Source organism: Colossoma macropomum, unplaced genomic scaffold, assembly GCF_904425465.1.
Source record: "Colossoma macropomum unplaced genomic scaffold, Colossoma_macropomum, whole genome shotgun sequence".
Classification (NCBI taxonomy): domain Eukaryota; kingdom Metazoa; phylum Chordata; class Actinopteri; order Characiformes; family Serrasalmidae; genus Colossoma; species Colossoma macropomum.
Window position 1 is genome coordinate 9718590 of NW_023494799.1, and position 9183 is coordinate 9727772.

The window sequence follows — 9183 nt, forward strand, 5'->3', positions numbered from 1 at the left end:
CGCCTTTTAAAAACAAATTATTGTCCAGAAGGCGCTGAAGAACTGAGCGGACATGTATGACATGACTCTCAAAGTTGGGGGAATACACAAGAATATCATCGAGGTACGCGATAACGTACTGTCCCAGCATGTCTCTCAGTACATAATGAATGCTTGGAACACTGAGGGGGCGATGGAGAGTCCGAATGGCATCACTTGATATTCGTAGTGGCCCCTGGTGGTCACAAAGGCAGTCTTCCACTCATCTCCCTCTTTTATCCTTATAAGATTATATGCACTGCGCAGATCTAGTTTGGAGAAAAACCTGGCCACTTGGAGTTGTTCTAATGCTATCGGAACCAAAGGAAGTGGATAGGGGTAGGGCTTAGAAATCTGATTAAGGGCTCTGTAGTCGATGCAAGGGCGGAGCCCACCATCTTTCTTTTTAATAAAGAAAAAACTAGAGGCAATAGGGGAAGTAGAGGGTCGAATAAACCCTTGGTCAAGGGCTTCCTGAATATACACGTCGAGAGCCTTCTGCTCTTCTTGGGTCAAAGGGTAGACGCGGGATTTTGGGAAAACAGGATCTTCTATCAGTTCAATTGCACAATCATAGGGTCTATGAGGGGGTAGCTCAGTAGCTTTCTGTTTGTTAAATACCTCTTTAAGGTCTAAATACTCAGGGGGAATGACAAAGGAGTCATCTGCGTTGGGGCTTTCAATTGAGGTGGACAAAACAGACAGAGAAGGGGGTGTCATGCAGGAGTGTTTACAGTAATCTGACCATTTAGTAATGGTGTGTTCAAGCCATGAAATTGTCGGATTATGCTTCTCTAACCACGGGAGACCTAGTATTACTTCGAATTCGGATTGTTCTAAAACCAGGAAGGATAAGGTCTCCTTATGGAGGGCACTTGTCTGCACTTGAAGAGGTGTGGTGACCTGGGAGACGTAGCCGACGCCCACTGGTCCTCCGTCTAAAGCGGCGACTTTAAGTGCGTTCTGGAGCCTCTCCACCGGAATCTTCATCTGCTCCACCAGTTTAGCGTTAATAAAATTTCCTTCTGCCCCAGAATCGATCAACGCTGCAACAACAAGAGATTCGGGATGACGTAAACGTAAACTCCACGTGCTGTCCAGGGGTCAGCGCCTTGCTTTGTTGTGGTCTGGCTCAACACTCGCGTACTTGATGTCCCGCCTTCCCACAGTACAAGCAGAGGTGATTGGTCAATCGGCGCATTCTTTCCTCTTGTGACAGCCTGTATGAATCACACCACATAGGCTCAGTCGATTCTACAGTCTCTGGCGTGAGGCGGAGTCGAGAGATCGGTCTTCGGCTGGTTCTCTCTCCTTTAAGCTTAACATGGTGGTGCAGGAGATGGTCTAACTTTATAGCTAGGGTGATTAGTTGATCGAGAGTTAAATCATCGTCTTTACTGGCTAGCTCACTCAAAATCTCAGCGTTCAGTCCCTGGCGAAAAGTTACCAATAGAGCTGCCTCATTCCATCCACTGCTTGCTGCGAGAGTGTGAAATTCAAGGGAGTATTCCACCACTGACCGATTTCCTTGACATAACTTTGATAGCAATTCTCCGCATATCTTACCCTTGCATGGGTGATCAAACACAGTTTTAAATTCTTTAATGAACTGAGCATACGACAGGCGGTGTATCTGGCTCCAGCTGGCAGTGGTCCATTCAAGAGCTTTATCAGCTAATCTTGACACAATAAACGAAATCTTAGCCGGATCAGAACTAGGTGGTGAATTGGCAAAATAAACAGAACATTGAAGTAAAAAGCCTCGACATTTATCTGGGTCTCCACCGAATTTATCGGGCTTACTAACCAGAAATACGGCCCTGGTAGTGTCCTCAGTAGTGGTTAACAGTCCAGCGTTAGTTGCTGCTTCCGTGAGGTTCATGGCTTGTATTTGCCCAGTCAAGCCCTTTACACTCGCAACCAACTGGGCAAACATCGCCTGCTGTTCAGCTTGTTGATGAGCAAGTGACTCAAGGGATTGAGTCACTCCAGACAGAACATGCTGGTGCCGACCGAGTAGCTGTCCTTGTTCGCTCAGAGCCTTTTGAAAGGCTTCCGAATCTGCCGTCTGCATGAGGGGGGAGGTATTCTGTAACCAATCAGCAGTATCCAGATGCGTGCGGATTAAAGGAGTGAAAAAGGTTTTATTATCGCTAGGCAGGCTCATTGTCAATACACAGGCAGGGGTCAAAACCAAAAAGCGGAGTAGGATCACAATGGTGATCATAACACCAGGCAAACAGAACCAAAGGGACAAGGCAAAACACGTGGTCGAAAAAACAGGCAAGCAAGTTCCAAAAACACAGATCAAAAAGACAGGGCAACAGTACAAAAGGGGCAGGCATAAGACAAATCAAAGAACAAAGCAAAGGTCGGATAATCAGAAACACACATATAGAAATAAATGTTCAGTAAGTTTGCTGGGAAACAATACCTCACACTGATTCTACCTACAGCCCGGGCTTAAATACTAAGCTAAACAGATCACATGATAAAGCACAGGTGAAACAGGTCAATACTCAGGAGATTGTTTACAGGTGCATGAGACATTGTCCGAAGTCACGTGATCTCCCAGAGTATTCTGGGAAATGGAGTCCGACACTCCCTGAGTGTTCGTTACATGCATGACAGTAGTGATATGCAAATCATGTAAACCATATTAGGAAAATACTACAAAGACAACATATTAATGTTGAAACTGAGAAATTTTATTGTTTTTTGAAAATGATATGCCCATTTTGAATTTAATGCCAACAACACATTTCAAAAAAAGTTGGGACCGGGCATGTTTACCACTCTGTTTCATCACTTCTTCTTTGTAAGCGCTTGGGAACTAAGGAGACCAACTGCTGTAGTTTTGAAAGTGAAATGTTTTCCCATTCTTGTTTAATATAGGATTTCAGCTGCTCAACAGTTCGGGGTTTGCCGTATTTTTCATTTAATAATGTGCCCAATGTTTTCAGTGGGTGAGAGGTCTGGACTGCAGGCAGGCCAGTTTAGCACCTGTACTCTTTTACTATGGAGCCATGCTGTTGTAATACATGTAGAATGTGGTTTGGCATTGTCTTGCTGAGATAATCAAGGCCTTTCCTGAAAAAGACGTCATCTGGATGGCAGCATATGTTGTCAAAATATGTATATATCATTCAGCATTAATGGTGCCTTCACAGATGTGCCAGTCACCCATGCCATGTGCCCTAATGCATCCTATACCATCATGAATACTGGCTTTTGAACTGTGCACTAATAACAAGCTGAGTGGTCTTTAGCCTGGAGGACACAGCACCCATGATTTCCAAAACAAATGTCAAATGTTGATTTGTCGGACCACAGGACACTTTTTCACTTCACCTCAGTCCATTTTAAATGAGCTTGGGCCCAGAGAAGGTGGCAGTGTTTCTGGATTCTGTTTATATCTGGTTTCTTCTTGGCGTTTTTGAGTTTTCACTTGCATTTTTGGATGCGGCGACGAACTGTTTTCACAGACAGTGGTTTTCAGAAGTGTTCCTGAGCCCATGCAGTGATTTCCACTATGGAATCATGTCTGTTTTTATGCAGTGCTGTCTGAGGGCCCAAAGATCATGGCCAGCAAATACTGATTTTTGGCCTTGTCCCTTGTGTACAGAGATTTCTCTGAATTCTCTGAGTCTTTTCATGTTATTGTGTACTGTAGATGTTGAAAAGCAAAAGTTCTTTGCTATTTTGTGTTGAGAAACATTATTCTTGAATTGTTGCACTATTTGATTGTACAGTCTTTCACATCTTTACTTCTGAACAACTCAGCCTCTCTGGGCTGCTTTTCTATACCCAATCATGTTACTGACCTGTTGCCAGTTAACCACCACATGTTTTTTGTAGCATTACACAACTTTACCCGCCTTTTGTTGCTCCTGTCCCAACCTTTTTGGAACGTGCTGTTGGTATCAAATTCAAAATGGGCAAACATTTTTCAAAAAACAATCAAATTTGTCAGTTTCAACATTTGATATGTTGTCTGTGTACTATTTTCAATGAATTATAGGGTTTTAAATGATCTGCACATCATTGCATTTTCTTTTTATTTATATTTTGCACAGCATCCCAACTTTTTTGGAAATGGGGGTTGTGCTAATAACTATCAATAGTCATGCTGTGCTATAATTGCAATACATACAAGTCATGCTATACAGCAAGATAATGTCACTGTGTCCACACACCACCATCAGTGCAGGGTACACCACTCCCTCTAGTGCCTCATTGCATATATAACGGGGTGCTTTACCCAAATGCATGCATCTTTGTCTACAAATAGTAAGCTTTGGCTTTGGATGACTACTGAAGAAGATATGGGTATAGAAAAAGAATGACTTCCAGAGAGCAAACTGAGAGTCTGCTCCATGGTGAGGTAGGTGAAGACAGTGAATAATACAGCTAATACAACACACTTTTCAAAACATATATGATGTAAGTTAAAGAAGCTTCAGAGTGAACATATAAAAGCTTTGTGCAGTAAAGTGGCTACAATAACAAGGCTGAAATTAATGTATTAAAGGGGAATTCCAACAAACCTTCAAATTTTCTGCATAATTGAAAGGTTATGATGTAAACAAAGCCATTCATAGTGGTTTGATGTGAAGTGCTCCATTCTAGTGAAATTTACTGACTCAGATTTGGTGAAAGGAACTAAGTTCTACCAGAAAGACTCCAGAAATGTACGTGAAGGAAGGAAAATAGTTTAATCTAATAGTATTTAACAATTCCAAAGATAACAAAATTTTGTAAGTTAAAGTCCTTGGCGCAGGCCCCGTCATCAGCTCAGGTATTTCGACGTGTAGAGCTTCGCAGATCCTGCCGTACAGGGACAGCAGGGGGCGGAGCATACCCCCTGGGCAGCCGAGGGGGGACCAACTGGTTGCGACAGGGAGGAAGGAGGGGAACAACAAAACGTCAGCATCTGAAAGCAGCAAAGCAGGAGTGTAAGTCAAGTCATTTTAAAGACAGGTGGAAGCTTGTGATTGGTCACATGAGTAATGAGTGACATAGCATTGGAGTCTCCCTGGCAGAACTTGTGCTAAAGCTTTCGTTTCTACCAGAAAGACTCCAGAGACAAATGTGAAGGAAGGAAAATAGTTTAATCTAATAGTATTTAACAATTCCAAAGAGAACAAAATTTTGTAAGTTAAAGTCCTTGGCACGGGCCCATAATCAGCCCAGGTACTTCAATGTGTAGAGCTTCGCAGATCCTGCCATACAGGGACAGCAGGGGGCGAAGCATACCCCAAAAGATTGTAAGAGATAATGGATACCCACCGGGAAAGGCTTTACCTGGATTGACTAGTCTGAAAAGGAACATAAGAGATATTATTAGCAAAATGCATCAGTATATATCCAATAAAAGTAAAGATTGTGGGTATTAGTAATAAGTGCAATTAAAGTACTGATTAAGTGTACTAAGTGCTTTTAATTATTGCATATGCTAAGATGGAGTGATAAGTGAATGGGCTCATCGTTCTAAATACCATTGTGGTGGTGTAATAAGTGACTGAACTTAGTTGTTCTAACGCATAGGTCATCTGGAGTACTTAAGGCGGCTTTAAGCTTAAAGTTTTCGTCAGGTTAAAAGAAAACTCAAGTTTTAGAGGCCGAGGCCTCGACGCTGCAAATTGTTAGCAGAGACCAACAAATTCATGCTTACATTACGTAAGGAGTACTGCTGTATTTATTATGTAAACATTAGATACAAGGGCTGCTATACATGCACTATGTTCGCTGGGCGACGGGCCCACACATGCACTATGTTCGCTGGACAATGGGCCCACACATGCACTATGTTCGCTGGGCGATGGGCCCACACATGCAGTATGTTCGCTGGGTGACGGGCCCACACATGCAGTATGTTTGCTGGGTGACAGGCCCACACATGCACTATGTTCACTGGGCGATGGGCCCACACATGCAGTATGTTTGCTGGGCGACGTGCCCTCACATGCATAGCGTTCGTTAGGGCAACGCGCCCTCACATGCATGTTTTTGCTTGGCCGACAGGCCTGTACATGCATAGCTTTCATTGGGGCGACGTGCCCTGACATTAATTGCTGCATTTTGCACAGGTTACGAGCCAAAATAAGCATAGCATTTTGCTGAGGTTACGAGCCCATGTGGCGTTTGCTCAGGTGACTGGTCCATATATGCAAGAGTTTGTTGAGATGATGGCCCATTCATGTATTGAGATTGCATAGCATTTGCTCAGCAATGGGCTTATATAGGCATGCAATGCCTTGGCAGATAAGCTCATAAATGCAGAACAAAAGCACCGATTGCCATAGATTAAAATGTACAACATTAGAGGTATTGCTAAGCAAAAATTCTGCAGTGTTCATTCAATTGCAAAGGTCAGTAGCCGCCACCAGTAGTTGCAAGAAATATAATATACCTTGATAGATTTTGAGAGAGCCAACTGAGCATCCATGATGAGTTGTGCATCTGGCCTTATGTAGGATTCATAGGCAGATGAGGACCATCTCCCAAGCAGCTTGATTGAATTGATGGGTAGACCAAGTTTAGCTGCAGTTGTAGCTGCTCCTATTCTAAAAGAATGTAGTGAGTTGGGGACAGTCCACATTTTGAAATGACAAAGGCTAGATGTTCCCTGAACCATAGTGCAGTCATAGGAAGGCCGTTTGATAATATAAACAGAGGTGAGTTGAGAGTAGGTGGGCGTAGTTTCAGATAACGGGTCATAGAGGAATAGGGACAGAAGGAGGTGTTTAGTCTACAGATTGTAATACAAACACCAGCTTCAGAGAAGTCTGTCTTAGAGTGTTTAAGGAAGATAGTAAAGAAGTGAGGCGAGAAACGTATATCAGACAATGTGAGACCTTGTGTGGGATCGAATGACTGAGTGTTAGAAGTGAATTCCCCTGGATGCATGAAACCATAAAAAGCCATGAGAAAAACAGCCTCAAGTACAGTGTTGATGAAAGGTGTAAAAAGACCTTCGCGTAGAGCAGAGATAAGCATCTGCAGTATTTCAGGAGTTATGGGCAAACGTTTATCTGAAACTTGCAGTGTAGATTTATATAAACCTTTAAGAAGCAAGCAGATAGCTGGGTTGGAGAATAAACTAGGATAGTCGGGGTCATTACATCTAGCATGGAATTGGATACCTGCTAACATTCTGCAAATTGAAGTGGCTTTAAGATTGCAAGTCTGATAATTATGAACAATGAATGTGCAAACTGTTGTCGTGAGTATGGGAAAAACCGGAATTTGTAGTGAAAGACAGAACAGAACAAACCAAGACCATGCGGAGTTATACGCTTTAAGAGTGGAAGGGCTAAGCCTTTTGACATGTAATATTTGGCTGAATCTAGCAAGGCGTTATAATAGTTATTTAGTCCAAAATAACTTCTAAAAGAAGGAGATGCCATTCCATTGCTCGAGGAGCCGAGACCAGAACCGCAGATCGGACCAGCAGCCATCGTCAAGGGCAACGGCATCAGGCAAATCAACCACGGAGTGAGCAAGACGGTGCAAACGAGAAATAAAAGAATGACCCTGAGGAATGACGCGAATAGCAAAGTTGAGATGACCTAGAAGAGAGAGAACGTCACGCTGAAATTGATCTAATCCTAGCAAGCTTATCTGCGGGGAGAGACGCACGCATTTCAACAGAATCCAAAATGATGCAGAGAAATTCGAGATTGGTGGAAGGACCAACGGTCTTTTCAGCAGCGAGAGGAACGCCCAATTCGCAAAAAAAACGCCCTTGAGGATATCTAGCGCGGTAACAACGAGAAGATACCACACCAGGTTCATCTAACGCAGACTGGAGGTTCCGAGATACGTAGGAAGAGGACAGTGGAGAGAGGACACCAACCCTAAACCCCTGCGAGAGCCCCGTGAGCAAATAATAAACAAAACATCAGTCAGGGTGAGAAGAAAGAAAGGAGGACGGAGTAGACACGTCAACAATGGCCACTCAAAATTTCTTTGAAGGAGGGCCCTTCCCCCGTTCAGCCGAACAAAAGCGACGAGGACAAACAGACTTCGGGTGGGGCTCCTTGCAAAAGCTACAAACATGCAAAAACTTGCAATGAGGAAAAGAGCATACAGATTCATTAAAATTATTGCATAAAACGTCCCCATTAAAATCAATAAGGGGGCGGCCCAGCCTATCGCGGGGAGCACTTACATTTTCAGCACCACAGACAGTGGGCGCAGCCGCAACAGCGTAGGCCCTAGGGCAGAGGGCAGAAGAGAGACCGTGAGAGCCACACACGGCGCAAGCAAGCGCACGGTGGCTGCCGAAGTAGCAAACCAGAAGTTCGGTGTCCGTGACGGACCAGTCCAGCCTGGATTTATGAAGGGAAATACACGAGGCTGCTTTATCCGAAAAAGCCTTGTGATATTCATAAAAAAGCGTGCCGCCATAACGCTGGCTAAAGTCCACCGTCATAGATGAATACTGGTCCAGCTCTTCCCTACAGTCAGGATAGACCTGACACAAAACGTCCCTATAGACTCCGAAGCAACAACAAACTCCCCAAAAGAGAGGTTGCGCTGAAGCCGAGGATCGGATGTTTTCAGAAAAACGGAAACATCACCACAATCAACCATTTGCCGATCGACAGCCGGAGAGGGGAGAAGCAGAGAGGCCAGATTAATGTCCTTACCCTGAAGGATATCAGACCGCAAGCGAGACGAAACTGCCACAGCAGCAGGGGAATGAAGGGCCTGCCCAAGGCCTGCGCAGGCACAGCGGTGGACAGACTGAAGGGATGCTGGGAGAAGACAGCAGAGGCACGAGGGTGCGTGGCAGCCGGAGCTGCAGAGGGAGCAGAAGTCAGGACGCCCGCAGCAGAGGTGGAGGGGCCGGGTAGATCCGAAGTCGAAAGCAGACCACTCCCGGAGGCTGAGATGCCGCTCGATGGCCACCAACCAAGACTCAAGGCCGCGAACAGAGTCCGTGAGATCCTGAATCACACAAACCAGGTGGAGATCCAGGGCAGATGGAGCCAGAGGGACCGGAGGCGGGGAGTGAGGAGAGCAGGGGGGCAGAGGAGCAGGAGAGCCGCAGATCCTCTTCGCCTGGCGAGGAGAGGAAGACTTGGCCGAACACTCCCTTATGGCTTTCGCGGGGTGAGCAGGGGCCGTGGAAACAACGGGGGCAACGTCATCAAACAG

General features: G+C 44.9%; 1 long non-coding RNA gene across 1 annotated transcript; it reads right to left on the reverse strand.

The window, feature by feature from the left end:
* Positions 1-4714: 4714 nt before the first annotated feature.
* On the reverse strand, positions 4715-6720 carry LOC118819377. Its single transcript, XR_005008147.1, has 2 exons — positions 6431-6720; positions 4715-5336 (listed from the first exon to the last, which is right to left on the reverse strand). It is a non-coding gene; the product is annotated as an uncharacterized LOC118819377 (long non-coding RNA).
* Positions 6721-9183: the final 2463 nt, after the last annotated feature.